This window comes from Ixodes scapularis, unplaced genomic scaffold (genome assembly GCF_016920785.2).
Source record: "Ixodes scapularis isolate PalLabHiFi unplaced genomic scaffold, ASM1692078v2 PGA_scaffold1__304_contigs__length_218370807, whole genome shotgun sequence".
Lineage (NCBI taxonomy): Eukaryota > Metazoa > Arthropoda > Arachnida > Ixodida > Ixodidae > Ixodes > Ixodes scapularis.
In genome coordinates, this window is record NW_024609846.1 from 184,686,133 (window position 1) to 184,713,475 (window position 27,343).

The 27,343-nt window shown below is 41.7% G+C and overlaps 1 pseudogene; it reads right to left on the reverse strand.

Moving 5' to 3' along the window:
- LOC120840913 overlaps positions 1-20,746 on the reverse strand; it is a 104,972-nt pseudogene extending 84,226 nt beyond the window's left edge.
- Between the last annotated feature and the right edge of the window lie 6,597 nt (positions 20,747-27,343).

A 27,343-nucleotide genomic window follows, 5' to 3' on the forward strand; every position in this document is an offset into this window, starting at 1 on the left:
ACACATGCGTTTTATTCTTGCCTCAACAACCTTTACTAGACCAATAGTATCTTCTTAGCCGAGACTGAATATATTCAAAATAATGCTCAGTATTACCGAAGAAGCGGTATGCGAAGTTTCAGCGTTTTCTTTTGCAATGTTTATGACACCCAGTGAGTCCTGCGTTCTAATCCCTTTCATGCCGTATTTTGACGAGGCTCTGAAAGTATTGCAAAAAGGAAGGAAATAAAGAAATATATATAAACGCATAAATAAATATGCGCAACTCACGTTACAAAAATGGCCTATTTTCATATGACAAGGTCCAGGCTAACTATCACCTCAATATTTCAGGGTGATCGTTCTGCGTAGAGAAGTTCAAGTATAATGTATCTTTGCACCATACTTCTAGCCTAAAGCAATGATTGCCAAAATGTGACTTTTAGGGAAAGTTTAAAGTAATATGTAACATTGCACATGTCCAATATTGAACCTGAACACTGTTTTGGAGCAGTGTTTTACATGCACCTGAAACATTTTGGAAAAAGTGCACCACGATTATGCTTTGTACATTTGCCTAAAAAAGTCCAAATTTCATAAATCACGAGAGAAGAAACACGGATAGTTTGTCGCCTAGAACATGTGTCCACGTTTCAGAAAAAAAAAACACGCACACACAGCTAAAATTTTACCTTCTGCATATACTGATAAAGGGAGGCGCTGCCAAAGCAGCTGTCGTTTATTTATTTATTTAGAGTGCCCTGATGGCAGTACACTAAAAAAGGGAATTAGCTTAAAAAAACTTTCAAAGTGCACTAAGAAAAGTCTTAAGCAAAACAGTATGGGTGATGTTAGCAGACAAAGCCGAATGGCGGTTCCAATCATTCGACGTCTGGGGTATACAAAATACCGAAGAGATGACGTTTGAAATTTAGGAATACCCACTCTTGTAAGTGTTACTTAAAAATAAGTAATCCATTTCAATTACAATTACTTTTGGTTAAAAAGTATTCAATTAGGGTACTTAATTACTCGATAAAAAAAGTAATATGTCGTTACTTTAAAAAAAGAAACCGTTACCTTTTTGATAACCTGAAACATTCAAATCGACGGATTTTTTTTTATTTTTTAGATTTGAAAACGGATTTTTTGTACTGTGCAATATTAGAGAGTTTTAGGGAACCGTTTTTGCACATCCGTTACGGTACGATGGGTGCTGCGGTGCGGACTGCGCATTCTCGAAAGCAGAACACTCGCACATGCGCAGTTGTTACCGGAGGGCTCATCTACAGTATAGTATGTGCCAAAAGCGGTTCCCCAAAACTCTCGAATATTGGATAAGAAGTACCCAACTAGGAAATGCCTATCTTGTTACTTCAACAATTTCGGAGGACCATTCTCCCGTCGGGGACATGGTTCCAGTACTCCGTGGTAGGAGACTTATACAGAGGGCCCCATTACGAAGGGGAGGTAATAATAGTAACCATTACAAGTAATTGTAATAGTACAAAATGTAATAAAATAATATCGTGATTACCTCCTGATAAAGGTATTCAAATGATTACAAATCACCCTAAAAAGTAATTGCTCACAAGGATTTGATGACTTGTGATGAGTGCACTATACAAGTCTGGAATTACCGGCGATCAATACGAGATGGGATGTGGTTTACGGTGTGCAAAGTGCAGTATGTTAACGGAAGATTTCATTAAAATGACACAAACAAATGAGTTTACGACGATTCACTAGAAATGCGAGCTACAAACGTTTTTCATGGTAGTAACACTGGCAGTGTACGGTGAGAGTTGATTAGGATGAAGCTTGTTGAGATATTTTGGACTGATTCGATTGGAGTGATTAGCGATGAATGACTGGACTCCCACACAGCAGCAGCAGCAGCATATTCTAATTTTGAACTCATAAGCGTTTTGTACGACGTTAGTTTCAAAAAAGACGGAACAAGAGGTAAGTCTGTTTTCAAGTCTCCTAAATACGGCTAGCACTCTTAACCACGTGTATGACATGAACCTTTCAAGGAAACTTTGTCGTCTAGGGAACACCAATATATTAATATACAAACACTGAAGCGAGATATACGTCGTTAAGATGATACGCATGGTGCAAAGATTGAACACTTGACACCTTCACAGATTTGCATTTGGTAGTGTTTCATTACGTACTGGTCGCACCAATAAAATAATCGATTAAGGTCAGATAGTAGCAAAATGACATCAGGTGTACCAGTAACTTTCCGATGAATGACGCAATCGTCGGCTACTTGGCTATTGTAACAATGTACTTTCCGCAGTGCACGCTTTTATTACGAATCAGTTGCATAACAAAAACATCGGACTCGACCGCTATAGTCCCATTCAATAAAATTCAGACAAGCACTACAGCTCAAGTCAATCAGGTTAACTCTGACCTGGCACAGCGGACGACAGCAGTCAACTACCGTACTTACTGTTGACTCGCATGCCCCCAGAACCGTACTGAACCAACTCAAAGGCATTCAAAGGCTACCGCTCGGATCAACTCAAACAAGAGCGCCGGCGACAAATTAAACCAAATCGGGTTAGGCGACTCTAATCTATACCAGTCGCTCCGAGTCATCGCAAACCGCAAACGCGACTAAAAATAAAAAAAATAAATAAAGCAAAAACGCTGTTGAGTTCTACAACTAATTTGTGATTTTCTTTCTTACGTTACGAGCTTTTTTCCTCTCCACGTGGAAGCGAGAAGTTATCAAAACAGCAGCCGCCTTCCGCCTGCTTCGCGCCAGAGGGGACAGCGTTAGCGAGAACATAGCACCGCCGCGACAGGTAGGGAGGTCCTACGCTCCGTTCGTCCCTAAGCTGACCGTGGGGTAGGAGCCACGCGTTCGCCAGACCAATAAACCGCCTCCCTTTCATCACATGACCCGCCTCTCTTTGCGCTGGTACGGTGGGGAAATAGAGAGAGAGCGTGATCACCTGACATAATACAGGCGTATGACTGGTCGCAACGAGCACGTAGCTTCCACCGCACTGTCAGCTTACGGGTGGGCGAACGGCCCATAGCCCCCGCTTCCCTTCGCCCCAAGACTCTGGTAGGCCGGAGGGGGTCCTACATCGATTTCTGAGCTGGTCTCCAGCGTCTGCTTTTCTTCCCTCTCCTTTCCCTTCCGAACATTTTCGTCTTCTTTCTCTTTTAGGGAGGCAACCGTAGCCGCAATACCAGAAGGGCGGATCCTAGAAAAATATCTTACTCACGTCTCTCTCAGCTCTTTTCTCTTGCCCTCTCTTCGCCTCCCTTTGTTCGCGGAAGAGGTGTGCTTTCCGTTACCCTGGTTACAACGACTATGCGTGCGTGCGTGCTCCTTGTTTGGAACCGTAATCTTTCCGGGCTCATTCCGGTGGCACCTCCAAGCCCCTGTTGACATTGTTTTTACTCTATACCGCCGACGGTGAGTGTTTCCAAAGCGCCCTCGCTTCGCAGGGGACTGGCGATTGTAAAGGGAGGAGAAGGTTGGGGGAGGAAAGGTTCCCAATTTTCGCCTATAATTTTTTTTTCTTCCATTCTTATTGGACGGCCCGTTTTCTCCGTTTTTTCGGAACATTTGAACAGGGATCGAAACTCATCTACAGGTTTGAGTAGCGTCCGGCTGCAACCATTGCTGCCTCCAGGAAGAGAAGGATATTGGTCCCTGAACACTGCGAGCGCCCTCCTCTGCTGCAATAAGGCTTTAATCCGGCAGGTGCCTCCTCCCCTCCCCTCACCTCCACCTCTCTCCCCCCCCCCCCCCCCGGTTTCGTTCTGTCGTGTTGTCTCCTTCCATTTTTGTTTAGCTGCATCGAGCTATTGACGCCCTTTATTTTCCACGTTGCCTGCTATGAAGAAAGCCGGATCGTTACAAACACCCGTGGAGCGCGACGATTTTTTTTTGCTAGTTTATTTGGTGGATATTTTTATCGCCTCATTATTTCGCAACTTTCAGCGATGTTGGGACCGCTGTGAGAATCGCGCTGCCTAGCTCCTGGGCCTCCGAATGAAGGTGCTAGCTTACCCCTTCTTAACGTGGGAGTATCAGGTGGAGCTCTTATATCCCTCCTTAAACGTCCAGCTACCCAGTTTTCCTGTTCAAACTACGTAGGGCCAGCGGAGCATGACACCGATCGCCTTTCTCGGAGGCTGGACGGTTTCAGAGAAGAAAACATTATTAGTGTTCTGAGTGCATTCCGGTGTAGAATACAATCAGAGAGTTCTGAGAATGTAGAAAGGAAGTGCTATACAGACAAAAAAAAAACCAGACAAGTAGGAGCTTGTTGGCGTTCCAGCGTTTCCACTGCTTCATACTAAGTTCGCAAACCCCGTGTCGAAACTAATATTCGAGCCCGTATTTACGCTATTTAGGGAGCTTTAAAATAGCCTAGCAAAACGCTTTGCGTACAGAGACAAACAACATCATCGGCACTCCACATGAGACGAGCCCAAACAAGGTGCGGGTTTTGGGTACGCACGCTATTTTTTAAATATAGCGTGGGTACCGAAACTCGCTTGAAAGCCTTTGGGCAATGCACCGCGAAACTGAGGGCGAGTAGAAGACGAAATACTTGAGGGTCGTCAGAACGCCAAGCTCTAGTTCGAACGATTCCTGGGCAGACCCATAGAGTGTTCATGCTGTACGTTAGAGGTTTAATTGGCGCTAGTGTGCTTTCCCAAATTGAAGCAGACAGCAACCTGTCGAATATCGACTTCCGGTAAGGCATTTTTATGAGGAAAAGTGAGTGCATTTTCTCCTTGCGCTCGAATAAAAGAGCAAATATCCCGAATAATTCGTACGTAATTGGTAGCTTGGAACATTTTTGAGTCAGGCAGACGAGATAATTGGTCAGTTGCGGCGTTTTTCTTTCAAGTTAATTGCATTAAAATAGTGCTAAAATGGCTTCGTACCTGCGTTTGTGTTCACTGTAGGAGACTTAGCGGGGACACGGCGTCAATGCCTTTTTAGCATAGGGGATATGCGTGCCAAACGAACGAAAGATATTTGGATAACCAAGAGAAACAGCAAGAACTACCCAGTAACATTGTATCAGTAACTCTCTGTGTAAGTAGGCGAGCAAACTTAATTGAAGGCCATGTAACACAGTTCGGTTTCAAATAAATAAGTACTGCTTTATTCTTTCGTCTCATGAATAAGTACGACGATGCTTGTTCTGCGTTCAAAACATCACCCGCACACTGGAAAATAAGGAGACACCAAAGAAAAAGTGCCCGATAAAAGCGGCCCGGCATAGGAAATAATAAAAAAAAAGGAACACTTTTATAACCCACGTACTTCATACCTTACGTTTTGAATGTTTTACCGCTCGTAAAAATACACGACGGGATCATTTTGATATGATGACCGGAAGAAATATTAGCAATATATGAGCTCCACCGGAATGCTGGCGAAACTTGAACACGCTCTGCATTTCTCTCGGTTGTTATTTTGCTTAGAAACGTCGCTCCTTTTTACGCAACTGATATGGAACACAGGTTTGGACTTTAAATATAGCGAAGTTTCAAATCGTTCACTGGTAAAGAAAAATAGTGTAACTAAACCAATTACACTTCTACGATTATAATAAAGGTACATACTATTCTGTACAGTCGGCACAGAAGCACTGGGAAAGTAGACTGGTTTCTGTCTGCTTCAGTTTGAATCCCGGAAGTCATATAGACACAAGCGCCAGTTTAACCTCTGGCGTACATTTTAATACCTGTGTGGTTAGACCTAAAGCTAGCTGACTTTTTCTCCACAGTTGAACTCATGAAACACCTGGGCTACAATATAACAAACCTTACTCCCATTCAATCATGAATCCCACCTAAGAGTCAACTACTCAGAATCAAAGTTGATCCAGTTAGTAAAAGTATGCGTAAAATAAGAGATATAAACGGAAAAATCGATCGAATAAAACACTTAGAGAAGGAAGCCGAACACTTAAACATTACAATCAATTATACGAACGCCACTTTTAAAACAGAGAAATGCACGCTAGCAATATATGAAGCCAAAAAGAAATCATGACACGGGAGTGCCAGCGATCGAGTTCCAAACCTCCTGAACGCTGATTCTAGCCATAGCCACGGCCTTTACCGAGTTCATCATACACTAAAAGGAAGAAGCCATAGTGAGAACGAAGAGCCAGCATGCCTGTCGAGTTTTTCTAGACAATGAACTACACTCATACATCTACAACATTCTGCGACGACACACGCACAAATATCTGCTGCTAAAATTAGGACCGAATGGGTCCCAGAACACCAGAGTTCTAATAAGGAAGAGCCGAGCTGATGAGCTCACCCGCGAACCGAATCTGAAACACCCTCTGGCATGACCGACAGTGAAAAATATGAAACGAAATCGACATAAATATACAACAAAAAAGTTCTTGGGGATAGACGGAAAGCCTCCCTTTTTTACCCCCACCCTCACACACTCATTCAAAAAAAGAAGCGTTGCTCATACGTAAAGCGCAAACACACTCTCTACTTACCCCGCACTATATCCATTGCATTAACAATGCTGCAGGTCAACCCGCCTGCTCCCACTGCAGTGTATACCCTGTAACCATCATACACACTGGACGGCTCTGCAGCCCACCAGAGATGCTATCAGTCGCTCTCCCATCTACCCCACCACCTTATCCCAAGCGGCTGGGAGGAATGGGCCTCCTTCCCTCGAGAGCTTCAAAAGCTGTGGTGGGTCCTTCTTCGCATTCAGAAAGTGGTGGACGACGAAGCTCCGAACACAGCTACCGAAGGCCCTGACCTGGGCTAAGAATCGAGGAGCACCTTCGATCTAAATAAAAGTTTTCTCTTTATTTATCTCTTTCCACTACACTCGTCGAACGGGCTCAAAAGCAAGAGCGAAACGACGGACGCCGGCGTTCCGCGTTCTAAAGCGTTCGACGGGTGCAGTGGAGACAAATACTACCTTTGGCTCTACTATGGTGGCTGTAACGCGTCCCCGACTGGTGCGCATACCGCGTCCAAAAAAGTGGTCCCTCGATTTCCGCCTTATGACGTCAGAGATGTTGTGGCATGCTGTCGCCAGTCGCGATCCTGGTGGTGTCCCAGCAGCTGTGGTGCACGTGGCAGGCTGCATGTCGCTCTCCAGCGTGGCAGTCCACGACATTCGACAGCAGGGCACTGCGACTTGAGTTACGTTGTTTGTAACCACTTCGGGACCACTTCTGATCTATGGGCGGGATAGGCTGCTAAACACACCAATGAGAGACGCCCTCCAGGCACCATGCCTCCTCTGCACTCGTCGAGCGGCTTCGAATGCGAAAGTCAAACGACGGACGTCGGCGTTCTGCGGTGTCCAACGCACAAACGCCCTTGTTTGCCTACTTTCTTGTTCCTACGTTTTTCTTTGCGCTTGCCTACGTGTTCCGCGTCCTAGCGCATTCGATGAGTGCAGTGAAGACAAAAACACCTAGTTCTAGGTCCACCCACTAATCATTGGAACCAGAGCTTGGCGTTGTGACATCCCCGCGCGCTCTCATCTCCTCCCCTTCCTCAGTTTTTCGGCGTAAACCACCTAGAAGAGTAGGCCTGCGGATGATGCAATCGTTAGGGATTCCCCGAAGCGGCAAACACGCAGAGGTTGGCTGAAGGGTAAGCCAAGCCAGAACAAGCTGCGTTCGAAAATAGTGGGTCCCAGCCTTCGTGAACGCGACCTCTGCAGCGTCCTCGCGACCGGCATTTTCAAAACGGAACGAAAATGCCTCCTCACGCCAGGTGCAGGACAAGAAGTGTTTCGAAGATCCAACAAATGGGCGGCAGTCGCCGGAATCTTAAAGGTCCAACCGCATGGTTGCGTTTTTCACGCGCTTCATCGGTGTCCGTGTTTCTCTACGTAGACACGCCCCTAGCACGAGAAAGGGCGAGCAACGCAATGGTGACCCGCACCAGCCCACGAATGTCGGGTGTTGCGCAGTGTTACTATAAAACGACCAGGCGTGAAACCTCAGAGAGCCGGCGACAACCCCCTGGTTACGGTGTATTGGTGCTCCACAAAAAGGTAATTTAAAAATCATAAATCTTTTGTTTTATTTTACGTTACAAGAAATCAACTACCAATTCCGAAACAGTCGCGTACCTTCCTACACCTGCTGCGCGGAGACTGACTCGGATGTTCCAGAGGGCGGGCTTGGCTACACTTTAGCCACGCGCGACTCAGGTTATTCTCTGCCTGGCAGGCCACTTCCGGAGTCGACGCCGAGATCTGTCCTAGAGAGACTATGGCGCCTCGCGCGCAACGCATTGTTGTGGGTTACCTCGTGCGACGCGCCCCGACGAAGAGGGACGCCGACGCGGAAGAGACGCGTGAAAAAACTCCTTATGTGGTTGGGGCTTACAGCTTCGGTTGGACAAAGACTTTTCTGCGAAGGCCAGTATGGGTCCGCCTCTTACCTAGGCGACGAGAGTGTTCGATCTGGCCCGACTGGTCGACCGCTCAGTCATTATTCTAATGTTTAAACGAATATACATTATACGTTTTCTCAAGACCAAAAAACTATTTATTTTCTTGAGTTAAATCATTTTGTGCGTGCAATGTTATTGCATCTTCCTGGCGCTACGCGCGAGAAATGCTTGGGTCTTCACTTCCGACGGAGAAACGCTTTTCTAAATCTCTCTTGCATAACATGCGCTAACGTTAGGGTTAGTTGTTCTAAAACTCTCTATTTACACCACCGACCATCGTCAGACTGGCTCGTTATGAAACTGACAGGTTTGATATTCTAAACACTTGACTCGAGTTAAGTCACCGCATGTTAGCCTGGTTTGCTGAAATGCAAACAGGCAACACATAATTAAGTTATCCTGGGCGTCTTTTATGTTAACTCGTCGAACGGCTCCCAAGTTACTCTAATTGGGTTGTTCTTTCCCCCACTTTTCTTGACGGGCCGGACACGTGTGAGCAAAACTTCATTAAACGTAAACGAGGGAGTCTCATTGACTGTCCCCGTCGTTCATGGGTTGTGATTACCGTGTTAGGCGTTCACTCACCGCCATCCTGTCGGAAGAAGAAGAACGCTCGAACACTTGATTTAACATGCCCGCGTTAAAACTTGGTCCGTGCGAGGTGCGAACTCCACCCGTTAATTGTGTTAATTAAGCCAATATAGCAAAAGCAGCACATTGCCCATCAAACTCATCAAATAGCTCCTATCTTTAGCCGAACCCGGAAGAAAGCTGCAATAAAAATCTTCGTCACTACTTTAATCTGAGTGTAAAACGAGGCTATCATTTGTTGTTCTTTGCTGCCAAAAATAACTTAGGTTTTAAGAATGCCATTTCCGAGAAGATACAATGCAAATCAAGTTCTTGTTAAATTCTCGTTAAATTTTCTTTAAAGCGGTTACCTCATTTAAGCTAGACACGCCCTCAGTGTCTAAACAATATTGAAAGGTAACTTAGATGAATTATATATTTACCTTAACCGATCTAAGTTACATACACGTCGCAATTTAATTAAGCCTGTAGAAGTGCTGAAAGGAGGGCCCTCCCGTTGGAAGTGATCTATTATGTATAAAAAGTACTCAGAATGCTAGAAGAGAAAAATTAAAACTTACAGCACAGACAAACACTTGTCTTTCCCGTGTGTTATTATTTTTGCCTAATGTTTTTATCTTTTTTTTCACGGTATTCGTACATAAATAATTATATATGTGTGGTCGCCTTGTGAATTCTGATGTGACCCGAGGTTGAGAAGCTTAATTATTCTTCTGCATTAAATTTACATTGGCGAGATCGGTCGGCCTTTATTTTACTTGACCCTGTGTAAAGTGTTTCCTATGTTTGAATTTAATTCCTTCCAACGTTATCCTAAAATTTTCAAAGATACTTTTATTAACGTATGATCTAAAACTGATCCTTATACATTAATGAATTATTTTTACTTCGGTTATCATCCCGTTCCGACAATTATTATTTTGACTAAAAAGCCTGTCTCGTCCAGGCAGTTAATATGTGAATACATAAACGTTAACCAGTGCATACGATAACGAACTGACCTTTCCCGAAAATTCCTACAACTACACGAGAGCATGGACAGTTACGGGCGTTCATATAGCTAAATTATGTTCGTTATTGTTAATATTATAATAATGTAATGTTCAACTAAGCGGCGTTTGAGAAGCTCACAAAATCTGGTGCACAATTTAGTGAGAAGCGCTCCAAATTAGAGTACCACCGAAGGTTATTTCTAATGCTGAGTCGTTGAGTGATGGAGACCAGGTTCTTAATTACACATTTTCGTCTGATCGCTCACATTAGTTTAACTATATAAACTGTTGGTAGTTTCACGTTTATTAACATTAAAATAACACTAAGTAAGATAATAACACATAAAATAACACTAAATTAGATAATAACACATAAAATAACACTAAATAACATAATAACACATAAAATAACACGCCTCTCACCCAATGCGCGCCTATGGACATTATTGCAAAACAGGTTAGAGGGATCATATAAAATGTATTCAAGTTTTACGAAATGATTCTAGTGCAGAGAGAAGTATAGACAAACGTAAACACCATATTCTAAAAAAGGATAATCTTTTTTTAAATTTTAAACTGAAAACGTTAGTTCCTACTTTATTACAATGCGTCCGCGGTTAACAAAAACTGGTACTTCCGATCCCAAGACACGATATTTGAACGCTGTTCAAGTGGCAAGCACGCCTAGTGTGTCATCGCTATGCTTCTGGTCAAGTTAGTTTAATGCATAAGCCGGTATCCGGCTTCAGGCACGGGGCTAATCAATGAAGCGACAAATATCACCGAACTTTAACACTGTCAAAAATACAACATGCACACAGTTCACTGCAAATCTATGCGCGTTGCTGGGATGAACATTGGAGGCGCGAATGGGAGACAGAACACGGAACAAGAGACTTACTCCTTGCGCGGGACACACGCATGAGAAGGTAGTTCTATTTTCTCGTTTTTTTTTATCAGCTGCTGCACAGAGGGAAATTATAACAGCGTATTACATAATATTTAAATAGAAAATTTAGCTACAAGGTATTTAGAAAAAGCGAAAAAATCTCAAATGGCAACAATTTTTACTCGCAGGTTTCCTGCCTTGTATGGAAAGGTGGCTTCTTCTCATAAAGACCCTTTATGCGGCAGAGCTTTTCTCTCAGGCCAGTGGAACCGACTGATGGTTGGCGGTTTCATTTCCATTCGTGTAGGACAAAAAAAGGTTCTCATCTCAAAAACGTTTTATTAGAATATACATGGTGTCACAAAAGAACATTTAAACGGTTTTTCTTACCGCAAAAATAAACTAGGCATCACCGAACGCTCATTCTACGCCCAAAGGTAGCGCTAAAGGTCACAACCAGATGCCAAAGTTTCAGCCAGATCCGATACCTTATTCAAAAGATATACGTGATTTTCTAAAACTTTCAATGTGAAAATTGCGGCCGACGGAATTGTGGAATACATGGGGCTTTATGGCACGAAAAACCGAAAACAGGCAAAAATGGGCTTCATTTTCCCATTGAAATTTTCAGAAAATCACTTAAAACTTTTGATTAAGTTATCAGATCTGGCTGAAATTTTGGCATCTGGTTGTGACCTCTAGAGCTTTCTTCGGATGAAGAATGAGCGTTCGGCAATGTCTAGTTTATTTTTACGGTAAAGACAACCTGTAAATTTTCTTTTCTGACACCCTGTAAATGCTGGACCAATCCTTCAATAGGAAAAATCTTTTAAGCCGTTTTTGCGTGATATGTTTGATTTTAGAGTGTTTTACTTCTAAAGGACCAAAGGCGAATTTCGGAATCAGGGTGATCATCACAGTATACGTTTTTGGGATCTTCTCCAGGCTCAAATACCTTCCTAAAAAAATGTGCTTTTTACATGGCTTTCTAAATTACGTTAGACTCGCAAGCTGTTGATAACCAAAAACTCGCGTTATTCATTTTTATAAGAACTTTAAAACTTGTCTTCTTTGATGATAATTTACCAGGTTTGGGTGATGATAACTTTTGTAGCTTTCAATATTATGACATAAATTATACATCAACTGCAACCTTAAATAAATACCTATTCAACAAGCGCAATGTTATATTATTTTATAAAAGTTAAACTACAAAAAAAAAGCCACTGAGTTCAAGAGGAAACCGTAAACATACAAACTTCATCAAGTTTCTCAGAAAATCGATCATCATTTTATTTTTCGTATGAAGAACCTTTGGTGTGGACTAAGATTCAATAAAAGACGTATATGTGGTTTGGGTACTCAAATAAGTACAATCGGAAATACGTTATTTTTTCATTTCTATCTTAAGATACTAAGTTGTGTCATAAATACTGTAAACGACTTATTTTTCGCGGGCTCTACATTTCGCGATTTTTCGTCAAAGCTAAAATTTTGAAATAATTCGTGGGCTCTAAAAATTGCGACGCGGTGGAATCTCAATATAAATTCTAATGATTTTACATTTTACCGGAATTGTTCGCGAGACCTAGTTTCCGCGAATTGCACGCGATCGCGATATTCGCGAAATTTAGGCCAGCGCGAAAATTAAGTTGTTTACAGTATGTGTTTTTCCAGTTTGTTAGTTATTTATTGGCACTTACTCATGTGTTGGTTGGCTTTAATTTACCAAAAAATAAGCTTGTTATGCCTAATATATGAAGGTTTGCATAAACATATCCGGCTGGTTTATTTAAAAAATAAACCAATTGACAGTAAAAAACATTTCCCTAGATTCAATAAGTAAAAGTTTATAAATACTACCTTATGAAAGTCCTATCCGGGATACTGTGGCACTAGAGACGAAAACAACACAACGTTATTACTGATGCACAGAGTATCCTAACACAAAAGTTCGCTTTTTTCAAGTTGGTGCCTCGCCAAGCAGATTAGGCCTAATAAGAAGCTGTGCACGTTTAGCCCCTTAATCTTCGCTTCTTCTTTTTAAAAAAAATAACAAACAAAAAACTCGCATTAACAATGTGGGATCACAGTGTTCTCCAAACGTAACACTGTCATGAGATGGTCCGGTTTGGGCACTTTTCATACTATTTCTGGATTATACCGGTCCAACTGCGTGGTGTCGTTTTGATTTCCGAACACAACCTAGCATGGTGAAAACATTCCAGCTTTTTCAGTGATCATTTTAGCTTCGAGTAGCCGGCAATATATTCATAATTGGGTAACTCACCGTAGGTGTTAAGTTTGAAGAGCACTGCAATACAATTACGTGATATCTGATGAACACAAGGACGTTTATTGCGAACATAAAGCGACGGTAAAATAGGTTAAAGGTTCACTATTCAGGCTTAGCATATCGTTCTAGCATAACATTTCGGGACAATCCAAATTTCGAGTTTTGGACCACGAGTCGCGTACCAAATGATTTATTCATAGGACTAAAAACCTTCTCCTTTTTTTTCCTTTTTTTTATGTCGCAGCAGTGGGCCAGTTTTGTTGCATCACATTTCGAAGGAATAATTCAAGGCTTCATGACCGACTATCTGGACCAAGTCATCAGTATGTCGCGTTGTTTCAAGTTCTGTAGATCGGCTGTAGTTCGAAGAGGCTTGATGCTTCAGTGGTCACCACACGCCGCGACACGCACCTGGCACTCCCCAAAAGCCGTCACAACACATAGCGCCCACTACCTCCACGCCAAGAAAAATAAACGTAATGCTGTAAGTCATGTCAAAAACATTCGGTCATGACACTTATGAACGAAATCTCAAAGCAAGAACCGATTTCTCAATGTTATGTTAAATAAATAGCTACGCATCGAAAGCAATGCTGTTATCCGCATTAACGACGCTTTCCGGTCACATTAAAAGTTCTCGTGAACTTGCGTTGCCATATATTTTATGTACTTGTGTGTAATTCACCGTGGCTTATGCAAGCTTTCTCTTTTTTAAATCAACGAGAAAAACGAATATCAGTAGGCTTACACAACCCTACCTTCCTACAAGGCTTTGTGTGCATGGAAAAGCGAGAGTTGGAAAAGGCTAACATTTCGTGCTAGGGCTGTCGATCGCCACATCGAAAATATTATGTTTCCCTCAGGGACTCCGTCATTCTGCAGAAAGCTTTTGAAGGTAAGTATCTTTTAGCTCCTTATTCTGATGATATGATCGAGAAAATTCATTTAATTGTTTTTTTTTTAATTCTTAAAGTTCAATGAAGTTGATATTCTAGGAAAACGAATATAATGAACATAACATTCCATCTACGCATCAGCTGTACTTTGCTTAATTGTAAGTTATTTTGAAACCAACGAATACTCTGTTGAGGTGCTAATAAAAATTAATTATAAAGGAAAACAAGACGATGACCAAGCTTCGATTCTTGAAATTTCGCATTTCGCTTTTTTAAATCGATACATTTCGCTTTTTTAAATTAAGGGATCCCTATGTACAACCATATATCACATATGATATAAATTTTAGTATTTTGACCAGTGGTTATCAAGCATGAGGGTGTCGGGGTCCCCTTGGGCACTTGACAAAGTGATGGCGGATTTCATGTCACTGGGGGACGAGACGGGGGAGAGTATAAAATAAGACAACTAATTACATTGTGAAAAAGGACATAATATACTGTTACAGACAGGAATAGTAAGAAGAATCAAGTGAAAGGGTAAATGGATGGATATGGTAAGGCTGTACCTTTTCTGAAAGGAGGCTGTACCCTTTATAAAGGAATGTGTTTCACATCACAATTGTGTTGCGATGTGAAACGTACTTGGTTTAGCGCTAATAACCTCCAGGCTTTTCTTCTTGAGCTGTGGCTCCAGGTCTCTCCTTTCCTCTTCATCCCATTGACTCCAGTCCCTCCTCTCCACCCCATTGACTTCTTGACAATTTGACTTTCCAGGTCGGGTTGGCCTCTGTCCACAGAGTATGGGGAATGACGGGTAGTGGCTAAATTAAATTGACGTGTAGCTCCCGTGACGTCAAAGTTTCCGCTAAATTTGACGTCACCGGACCGCTAAACTGAATTTGTGTATAGGTAACGTGACACGAAGTCATGCGACATAATTTTCCCAAGTAAATTTAGCTCGGAAACTGAATTTGTGTTCAGGTCACGTGGTCATGTCATGTGACGTCGATTTTTTCGCTAAATTTAGTGGGGAAGCTACTAACTTTGTGCATAGGTCGCGTAACATGGAGCCAAGTGACGTCCTTTTCCAGGCTAAATTGATCGGGGAAATTCGCGGTTACGCTTTGTGAGGCTTCACTTCACCTCAAAACATCGCCGATAAAGACTGCGCGTTAAAAGCAACTCTCTTTTTTTTTCAGGAAAAGAAGCAGGCAAGGGGGGGGGGGGGGGGGAGTTGAGAGTCCAGGCGAGGGCTTCGCAGGCCCCAAACGTACAACCCCCCCCCCCCCCCCGGCCCTGCGGTTCCGCGGCACCCCGTTTGCGAACCACTGATTTAAACCATACTGAGGGTTCTTCACGCGAAGAAAGCTAATTTATTAAAATTACGTTTTTTAGAAAATGGATGCTGAAATACGTAGAGTTCTCTCATATATTCAAAGGCGATTCTTGCCCAGATAGCTTTATTTGACGATAACGATATTCTGCATGTTGAATATGTATTTGTTTAAGCTTTCATTTTATATACATAAAACTTATGTGCTACAATTGAATGTTATGAATCTTATCATCATCCACACCTGATAAAGCATCGTATATGAAGTCAGGTTTTGAATTTTTAAAAAAAAAAAAAAAAACTCAACAGAATATTTTATGAAGGTTTCGCACTTTCAATGAGTTTAAAAAGCCACTTAAAAATATATATATATATATATATATATATATATATATATATATATATATATCCGTTGTTCGAAAGGCATGTGAGGCTGGCGAAGCTCCCCAAGTATGCGACCTACCACTATCTCCCGAATTCCCAAAAATCTATCTTTGGTTCTAGAGAAGTCAAAACATCAAAAAGTGACAATACGACGAAAAATGTTTAGAATTTTCGTCCTAGTGACGAATTTGCACAGCTAGATATACTGATTTTTTAAAGTTTCTGAGATGCGAGCCATTTGTTTTCCTGCATGATATGGCTAGAGTTCGGAGTTTTGGGTTTAAACCGATAAAAGTACGCCGAATTAATTTTCGGAAATTCGGTTTTAACCGAAAAAGGTCTGTTTGTTTGTAGGTTTGGCGTTTTCGGTTTAAACCTATAAAAACGAATAAAGTACGTCGAATTCATTTTCTAAAATTCGGTGTCAACCAAAAAAGACCCCTTTTACCTTCCAGTCGTACCGCAGAGCCGTCGCGAAAAAGCGAAATGGCAGTGTCAATTGAAACATTTCCGAATGTATGGGATACACGCATGCCATCACGACGTTATGGTTTAATGTGCACATAATAGATCGGAACGTTAAGTCCGAAATTCCCCATGACTTCGCCATCTATGAGCCTGTTTTCAAACTGGTTGTAAGGGAGACTGACTTGGTGCAAGCTCTGCAGCCAGAGTTTAGTGAGTACACGAAATATGTTGTGCTTCAAAACGTCGCACCGTGTCTTTTTTGGCGGTCAGATTTGGTTGCTTGGTCGATTTCGGCTAAGGCAGCGCTTCACATCCTCAGCCTGCCAGTGCCCACTGTTCTTCTAGAAGCTCAGGGTCATATTAAGAGCAAAGAAAGAGTGCGGATCAACAAGAACTTGGGAAAGTACGTGTGTGTTTACCATAATACGATCACGTAATCCTGATGTACAGAAGTTGAAGTTCCATGTTTTTTGGGGCATAGGCTCCATATCTGGCTTGTCTGTACTTCTGTGTGCTTTTCTTGTTTCTTTTACAGTTGCTACATTTGCCAAAAGTGTCCATTTCTTTTTCAATGTATCTGTGCCGTTATTCTTTGAGTGATCACAAATATCAGAGCTACGAGGATCATTTGATCCGGTGTCCGTTGGTGTTTATTTCATATTCGCCGAAAGAAGACGGTAAACGTTTTTGGGCATAAGTATACACCGAAAAAAAACGAAAAATGAATTTTACGAAAGCGCCGAAAAAAAGTACACCGAATTTAAAAAAAATAAAAACCGAAAACGCGGAACCCTAGCTATCGAATAGAATTCACCCTGGTATAGTTACACTCAAAGCTTGAAAAACGCGGGTTAAATTCGTAAACGCTAGTAATTTACTTAAGTAACTTTTTTTTATCCTTGACGTGGCCATAGCTCGCCGTTTGTTCCCGGAAATAGGTTTTGTTTTTTCTCAAACACACTATTTAGCAGGGTTTTTAAAAGCCTTCGTTAAAACACCCGGCGTAATCATAAAACATTTCCCCGGGGTAGCCCTATTTGAGCACTCCGAAACGCATCTTACGTAATAAACATTGCGAAAACTGGTTAACGCCGAAATATCGCGATAATGACAGTTCTCATCTGGCCTAAACAGTCAGTGTCATTTGTTTTGTTTACTTGTGTATATTTTTCCGATGGAACGCTACAACAACCAAGGGCATGTTCATAGCGTTGAGACGCTCGCCGCGAGTTCTTTGCAGTGATTCTCTGATAATCCACGAGGTAGCAATTAGGTCGCTGGAAATCGCTGCTAATCAGTCGAGTGGGAGCATGTCGTGCTCCGCCGCATCGATCAAATTGACTGGAAACTAGGGGAGAGCCGCGTTGCTTAGAGCATGGCGATGCACGCGTTCAAGCTAAGTCTACCAACGTCGAGCGATGCCGCATTATGAAAGGGCTGGCGTTTCGTAACAGGTCGGGATGAATTTACGGTGATATGAAGATAAAACGTCTGGCGGAGTCAAAAATAGAACAGGTTAGTCCAGAAGCTGTTTTTGAAAGGCTCACCTCTGCTTTTAATGAACTCCCAGGGTGGAAGAAGCGCCCGCTCTGGTTCTCGAAAATTAACCTGAATATAAAAAAGATCTTAATTGTCTTAGCATCAATTTCGTTTGCTTGTTTAGACATGGCTCTCAACAAGTATTTGCGCTGCATCTTATTAATTCATTTGCGTAGCGGGAGATGTAGTTCCGCTATAGGAGACTCTAATTTACCTCTTCTTTTAATGACACCCTATCGAAGGAATGTTTTCTCTATGGTAACTTTTTAGCGCAGCTTTTAGGCGCCCGTTTCCGGCTTAAGCGGCGTCGCCGTTGCCTTCGGCGTAACCGTTCGTTGCATTATGGGACCTTTCCCATAATGACACCACACGTGACGTCACGTGTGACGTCACGATGGTCACGAGAGACGTCACACGGTGTCTAGATTTGGCGGAAACGTTTTCCGCCAAATTTAGTGGGGAACTTTTCCCGCTAAATTTAGCGGAAAATTTTCCTACTATGTTTAGCCGGGAAATTGTTCCGCCACATTTAGTGGAAAAATTTTACCGTTAAATTTAGCGGAAAATTTTTCGCCAAACTTAGCGGGAAAAATCAGCGCCAAATTTAGCAAGAAAATTTACCTCTAAATTTAGCAGGAAAATTTTTCCGCTAAATGTCGCGGAAACATTGCCCGCTGAATTTGGCGGAAACATTTTTTTGCTAAATTGGGGGAGGGGGGGGGGGCGATTTCCCCGCTGAATTTGGCGGGACAAGTTCCCCGGGCGATTTTTCAACATATTTAGCAGAAACATTTTCCGCCAAATTAAGCGGGCAATATTTTTAACTAAATTTAGCGGGGAAAGTTTTTCTGACAGGTTTAGCGGGGAGAACTTACCGGGATATCGTCCCACAAATTTCCCGTGAATTCCCCTCCGTACCCTTTCCTCCTTCTCCTCAAGAGCTCAAACTCACTCAAACTCTTTTGTTTCTCTCCGTTTGGAGAGGGGAGACAGAGAAAAAAGGCAACTCAGTTGTTGAAGAATTTACGCAGCTGCGCTCTAATTTGGCATTACATAGAATTGTAAACGTCTTTCATTTTTTTAAGTTTTATTAGCCGTCCAACCCTAATTTGTTGCACGACCTGTAAGTGTAAGTCTGATAATATATCAATTTTAAAATAAGTAGCTCAAGCGTAGAACAAATCTATTGGAAAAATATATGAATGTAATTTTGAAGGATATTTTCATCTGATGCCCACGACTCTAGTCAGGAAACGTCGTCATATGTTTTGAATGTACGCACGCAAAAATTGCTCTCACCAAATCATTTGACCTCGAACAACGCTGGAGAAAGTGTTCATACATTATTGCTGCTACCCTTTTCATGTCTTGTGGCTATAAAAAAATTAAAAAAAGAGATTGTCTCCGACAGCTACTCTTGACAATTCACGCCACGATATATCGTGATATTTATGTAGGTTCGTGATTTGGGCCAGTTCATCATGTCGTGATATTTGTTTTCAGCTCATAAACAACATTCTGTAAACACACAAATACCTGACGCTTGTTATTTTTTGGTTAACAAACTGTCAGCAAAACGCAACCATTTCTTGATGGATGTGGTATAAGGTTTGAATTATGGTAGAAAATATGCTGTTGTGCATCTTTCGAACTATTGAATATAATAAATACATGTGGTACACTTTTGTGAACTTGTGTATATTGAGCGCTTGCACGTGTGTACGATCGAAACGCATTTCAAAGAGTCCTGAGCCAGTTTCATCTCCTGGATCGCTTTTTGGCGCTTAGTTCGTTTTTTTTTTATTTCACTACATTTGCTCTGCATTCATAGGTTAGTTCACGGAGGCAAAAATTAGGAAAGAGGGTGCAAACCGATAGGTGATATAACCAGTGGTTGGCGTATTATGACCTAGGATAGCAGTAACGCAGCATGTAATAAATAAAGATCTGCCACGTAAAACGAAAATAAAACAAAGATGGAGATTTCAGCTTAAGCTCTTCACTTCCTTTTTTTTAATCGGTTTATTTGTTGCCATATAAACGAGAGAAATCTAACTCACACCGAATGACTTAAAAATAAGTTAGTATCTTAACGTGACACTCCAACCTGGGTTACACGTTAATCGCCAAATCCGCCATAATCTTCCATCAAATTGAAACCCGTTTGGCGCATGTAGAATGCATTTTAATACACAAACAATGTATCGCATTAAAAACAGTTTAGAGTAGTAAAAAAAGTTATCTAAAATGTAGATATTAAGGTATGGCGCAAAAGACGTCTAATGTATGAAGTTTTTTTGTTTTTTTTTTTTTGTTTTTGCAAGTGAATAGTACTCAAGACAAAGCACAATCGCGGCTGTTTTTAGCGAATTTAGATTGCTAGCTAAACTTTGTTGAACATTCATCGTCACGCGCAACTCAGGCCACAAGTGCAACAAAACAGCTTTGCGAAAGTGTCGACTTAAACAATCACTCGATCAGCAAACGCACAACCCAGAGCTATATCTTTGCGAGACTGTCTTAGAAAACTATAAGCAAAAAATATGAAGCACTGGGAAGTTCTCAGTAAACTTCAGATAGCTTCGCACCACAGCCGCAAGCGATCACAGGAGACGTGCAGGATCGGGACTCCTTTTACAAAGACCGTGAGCTCCGGCTGAGGGCCGAGTACGAAGCCTCTCACGAGGAGGCAGCCTCTATATTCATCGCAACCAGCACGTTGGTTGTTCCACTTACTACGTCGATAATCTGCTGCAAGGTGAGACCGAAGCTGAGGATGAGCGGCTCGGACTCGTTGAAGACCGGGCGCTCGAGCGTGTTGTAGTTGGCCAGAAGATCGCCGAGGAGCCGGGGTTCGTGGGCACCTTGCTCCGTATCTATAAAACAAGAGAGAACAAACAGAGGGTCATACATATACATATCCAGAGTATGATGCAGATCAGCAAATTATAATCCAAACTGTAAAAAAAAAAACGGGGTTTGAGTTTTTTTTGTTTTTCTATTTTATTTCCCCTTCGTCCAACAATCGATATGGGGAAGTGGCTGGCCCGTCGCACATTTTTTCAGTTATACTTCGCTCGACATACCGACGAGATGCTATCAGAGGAAATATATGGTGTCACTTCGTTTTTGCATTTAATGCCTAAAACACGCTATAATCAATAGATAATACTGCATTAGTCTATCTTGTGTATGGGACAGTTTTGGTATTCAAAACATTATTATAATTTTTGATAGAAAACAAGCCATCTGGGAAAATTTGATCTATGTCATTTATAATTCCATCAACGGTTCATAATACTTGTATAGTGTTTTGACCTGTGCCATATAGAATTGTATGCATTCACATGGTGTTTATGTGTACTCATGTTGCTACGCGTCATATTTTTTGGTACTTTTTCAAAAAATGTTGCTGTCTGTATGCCCCCCCCCCCCCAGGCACTAACTGTGTTGGAAAATAAAATGGAATTGAATTTAATTGAATGATAGGAGATCTCCACTTGTTTTCGTTAATTCTGGTATACCACCGGGTTATGTACTGGGTCCATTAATGTTTCTTATATATATCAATGATTTGCCATATTCCATTTCTTTTTTGCATTAGTTTATTCGCTGATTATTGTCTTATTTACGGAGAAGTTGCTAACACTTTGGATACTCAGAATTTACACGAAGATATTAACGCATTCTCTAACTTGTGTGCCTAATAAGGGATAAAACTTAACACGACTAAATGCAAAGCCATCAGAGTATATGGTGTTAATCTAATATTCCTCCAACTTATTTCCGAGAAAGCATCACCTTACCTTCCGTGCATTTATAAAAATACTTGGGTGTTCAAATATCTGCAGATATCTCCTGGTAGATACATGTTTATAACACAGCACGATAACCGCATGCTGTGTTATTTTAAACAAAACTTATTTCTTGCTCCTTCTCTGGAGGTAACTCTGTATAAAACACTTGTTCGCTTTAAATTACAATACGCTTCTGCCATCTGGAAGCCTGATCATTAGAAACTAATTAATACTCTAGAATCAGCATAAAAGTGTTTTGCTTGTTTTATTCTTAACACATATCATCAAACCACCAGTATAAGGTCTATGAGTGCCACTCTATCAATGCCTAATCTTGCTTTACTCCCTAAAAATAGGTCGCTTGTGTTTCTTTCACAACATATGCCATACTAATCTATTACTTCAAGATCGATTGCTGAAACATCCGTTTTATATGTCTTCACGGTTGGATCATATATATTGGGTACGCATTCCAAAATGAAACACTAATAGATTTCAAGGGTCGCTCCTCCCAATAAGTTTTGTGGGCTAAAACCATCTTCGCACACCGATAGCGACAACTGCCGTAAATATTATAAACCGTTCCGACTGATTATCAAAGTGTACTGACCCCCACTCCGTTCTGTAATGTCGATGGCCCTGAGAGTATTTGAAATAAAATATAAATAAATTATATATACATATATATATATATATATATATATATATTAAAGATGGAAAACGAGTCAAACAACATAAAAAAGATTGCTTTAAAGGGTCACTTCGGTACATTTTCTCAATTTTAGGACTAAGAGTGTTTTCAGTGAAGGAAGTGTCCCAGAATTACAAGTTGCCTAATTTTGTATTATGCCTTGTGTAGTTCTATAGATATCTTATTTCAAAGTTTTGTTTTGAAAGTCTACGGCGAATGCGAAACTGTCGCCTCGGGCATGATGGTAGGCAGCCCTTGTGATCAGCTACATGGCCATCGCGTAATGTAAAGCTGGTGCCGCGGTACAGCAAAACGTACGACTGGCTTAGTCGGAAGAGCAGTTTTGATCAGTCAAGTAATATGCCATGATTGTTTTGCTGGTTTGCTTCGTATATATAAAACGTCTGTAACAAGTTATACACGTTCTTAAAGTTGCCGGCCAATGCAAGTTCAATGAACGCAGGCTCAGCGCAGGGTCAGAACAAGCCCAACTTACCGTCTGAAAAGAACTACGATCTTTGCGGTGTGCCATGCACGTTTCAAAAGCGTGGTCGAAAATAATCGCAAGCTCCCGCACGGCAGGAAGGGACTAAACTATGGCCGCCAGTAGATGCCACCTTCGGCACCATGGAGCTTGTGCGAGCGGGGAGTTAATAATCATTGTTCGCGATCGCTGAGGAGCACTTACAAACGGCGGCCCATAAAGCCGGGGTAACACTGCTTATGCATCATTCAAAGACATTTTGCATACACATTCGAACGCGAGTCACCACAAGATCCGTGCTTCGAATGCCGAATGGCAATGAGTTCAATGAGAAAACGTGTCACCACGCGGCATTCGAGCCATGGATATAGCGGTGAGTCGTGTTTGCAGACTGTCTTTTGTAGGATGGGGGGGGGGGGGGGGGGGAGGGGGTATGAACAGTGTGACCCCGACTTACGGCATAACTTAACAAGCGGAAATCTTTTGATGGGACAGCTGAAAACGCAGCAGAAATACACCGCAAAAGAAATGGCAGTACAACCACATAACCTCCATCAGTGCGAACACGACATCGGGCCACAAGGTTGCTTGGTAAAGAGTTAACCCGCTGAGTGCTCGCTGAGAAGCTAGTGGTAGCATTTATAACATCGGTTTTAGAGTGGGTCGCGACTTCCGATTAGCGTAGTATTTTGGCAGTGCTCGTATTTAGATTCTGTAAGTCGATATTCTTCATTTAGTTTAGTTCGACTTTTGATCATTGTTACCCTTTGAAGAGAAGGCGAGAAGGTTATTGAAGAAACCGAGTTAGAGGTGAATTCTAGAGTATTTTTGTCCCGTGAATAAGAATATCACGCTCGTTTTTACCGAAGATGTACCTAAACCCGTGAAAACACGAAAAACCTTTCCCCAATCCTGGATATCTTGGCCGCCAAGCGCGTGTCGTTTAGGTGGGCAACACGTGCAATATACCTTTTGCTGAATAACCTTCAAAAAGAATGTCGGGAATGTAGGTACACGCGCTGCATATGCTGGCGTCTTCACCTCCAACTGATCGAAAGCAAAAATCTAAAACAACTGGCACTTCGCACGCGTGTTCCACGGACACTTAATTTTGGTGATTTACTTGCTTTTTTGTTTTTCTTGTATAGGGTAGGAGAGCACGTGCAGCGCGTGTACCTACTTTCCGAACATTCTCCTGGATGCTTGGGTAATATAGCGAAAGGTCTATTGCAAGCTCGTCAGGTATATTCCACACACAAACACCAGTCGTGACGTCTTTTTTTACATTTTTAAAAAGAGTAGGAGCGCGCATGCATAGCTTTGATACGCACTGAAGGTACGCGAAAGCGGAGATTTCGAAAACTCCTTTTACGACGTAACGCTCCGGGAACATGGGGCTTCAGTGGTATATTGAAAATGATTTTCTGCTACTTCCGTGCTGAATATTGAAAAAAGAAATCTCAATATTCGTGAGCCTGGAGGCCAAATGAATTCCATTTAATTGTTTTTACTCAAATAGAAAACCGCTTCAGTTTACCTTTAGGTAAGAGTGAAGAAAGCGTTGTAATTGCCCACAATAGGTAAGGAGAGGAAAAAATTCAGAAGCTCAAAGCGTGTTCATGAGATTTTATCATCATCATCATCATCATCATTTATTTTTCCTTGAAGGCCCAGGGGGAATTACACAAGGGAGTGAACACTTAAAAAACAAACAAGTAACAGAACAATTTATCTACAAAAACACTCTGTAATCTAGTTATGGGTTAGAAAAAATAAGCTAATGGCTGCAGAAAATTTCTTAGTATCAGCTAAGGTAACAATTACGTCAGGCAGTGAGTTCCAGTCGTCAATGGCCAATGGTAGAGTAGACATTTGGTGAGTGACGGTTGACGATGAAATCGGACGGAGTTTACAAGAATGGTCGAGACGAGGGAAAATGCGGTAAGGAGGTGATAACAAACTTTGTCTGAGATGACTGTTGTAATAAAAGATCCGATGGAGAAGAGAAAGACGAGACACCCTGCGGCGGTCAGAAAGAGTGTCAAGGTTAGCTGATTGTCGAAGTCCTGATATGCTTGCGTATGGGGAATAGTCGGAATAAATAAAACGGAGGGCCCTGCTTTGAACGGATTCCAGGTTGTTAGTTAGGTATGCCTGCCACGGTGACTATATGGAAGAAGCGAATTCTAGTTTAGTTCTGACCAAGGTAGTATAAGCTAGTTGTTTTACGGGGGATGTAGCTTGTCTGAGGTTACGGCGAAGAAATCCGAGAGTGCGGTTAGCATCGGCGATGACAGTTGTTATATGACTGGTCCATGACAGGTCAGATGTCAGATGAATTCCTAGATATTTATACGATGAACAAGCAGTTACTGGGATGCCAGAAAAGTGGTAAGAGGAGGATAGAACATGTGAACTGCGGGAAAAAGATAGCGATTTACATTTATTATAGTTTAAAGCCATTTGCCATTTATGACACCCCTGAATTATAAGTTGGAGATCGTTTTGCAAGGTTAGCTGATCGTGGCGTGAATGAATGGGTCTATATATGACACAGTCATCGGCGAACAAACGTACTTCAGAAGTGATGCAATGATGGAGATCATTAATGTAGATTAAAAAAAGAAGGGGGCCAAGAACGCTTCCCTGAGGGACGCCAGACGTTACTGCGCTTGTGGTAGATTTTATATTGTTAATAGAAGTGTACTGTGTGCGATTAGTAAGGAATTCAGAAATCCAATTGACTACTGAGGGGTGAAGATTAATATTTCTTAGCTTCATTAAAAGACGTTGATGGGGGACCCTGTCAAATGCTTTGGAGAAGTCAATAAAGATGGCGTCAGTTTGAACATTGGAATCGAAATTTGAGTAAACGTCAGTTAGAAATGCTGTTAGCTGAGTTTCGCATGAGTAGGACTTGCGAAATCCGTGCTGGTGCTTAAAAAGGAGGTTATGAGAGTCTAGGAAATTTATTATGTTAGAATAGAGAATGTGCTCGAAGAGTTTGCATGAAACGCTGGTGAGCGAGATGGGACGATAGTTGCTGATTAGTTGGCGATCGCCTGTTTTATGAACGGGTATGACGTTAGCAACTTTCCAGTCTGATGGTACTTCAGAGAGTTTAAGAGATTGAGAGAATATGTTGCAGAGGAAAGTGGAAGAAATGTGTTTAGTGTTTATTAATACCTTAGAGTTAATTTGGTCATCTCCGGAGCTGGAGGACACCTTTAGTTGATCTATAGCCTTAAGTACTCCAGTACGGTCAATTACGATAGGATCCATGAGAGGGTGAGTGGATTGGCACGAGTCGGGAATATTTAGTAAGTCCTCGTTAGTAAAGATGAAGCAGAAGAAATTGTTAATAGCAAGAGCGCCGTGTTTATCAGAAAGCGGAAGTCCGTCGTCATCTACAAATTGCAAAGGAAGTGAAAGTGCCGGATTGATTATTTTCCAAAACTTCTTCGGTTTCGTGGTTAGTATGTTGGGGAGGTCGATACTATAGAATTTGGTTTTGGCGTGATTTATTGCTGATTTATAAGCCCTAGCGCATTCGTAGTAGGCGTTCCAAGAAGCCGTAGTGTTGACAGCCTTAGTCCGCTTATAGAGTCTTTTTTTCCTATTGGATTGACTATGAATTGTTTTATTGTACCAAGGGTTAGTGTTGTCAGATATAATACGGGTCAGTGGAATAAAGCGTTCGATTAGGTAGATCATTTTATCTTTGAATAGAGTCCAGTTTTCATTAACCGTTCTTTCCCAGCAGTTAACTGAGAAAGTATGATAAAAATCTTCGAGGTTCGAGTTGATTGATGCGTAATCAGCTTTCGCGTAATTGCGAATGAATTTGCAGTAATGTGATCTACGAGGAGCAGAGAGAGAGAGAGTTAAATCGATGACGAGATGGTCACTAATGCCGGGTAAGTATGTGATGTTACTGAAGAGTGAGGGGTCTTGGCTTAAGCACAAGTCGAGTATATTGCTACAATGATTAGTAATCCTAGTAGGCTGAGTGATAACATTCGTAAAGTTGAAATCTAAACAAAAGTCTATAAATTCTTGAGACAATGCGCAACTAGAAGAGAGGGCAGACCAGTCAACGTTCGGGTAATTGAAATCACCAAAGAGAGTAACAAAGGCGTTAGGGTATTTAGTGGTGATTTCAGAAATACACTTATATAGCTTGTTAACAAATTCTTTATCACTATCTGGCGGTCTATAGCACACAGCCACTATTACGGGGGGCGTCGTAGCGACGTACACAAATACAACTTCTAAGTCAGTAAGAATTGGTATAACCCGGGACGGAATGTGATTATTTATAGCTAAAAGCACACCACCCCCCCTCCTAGCGGATCTATCACACCTATACACACGAAGGTTTGGACACAAAGGAAAAAGTTCAGTATCGGATATATCGGGGCTTAGCCAAAGCACAAGGAAATCTGCGTTGCAAGCCTCAACCAAGGAAATTACATCATCTCTTTTTGGTATCAAGCTTCTAATATTAGTAAATAAAATAGAATGATAAGAAGGTTTGTTACAGA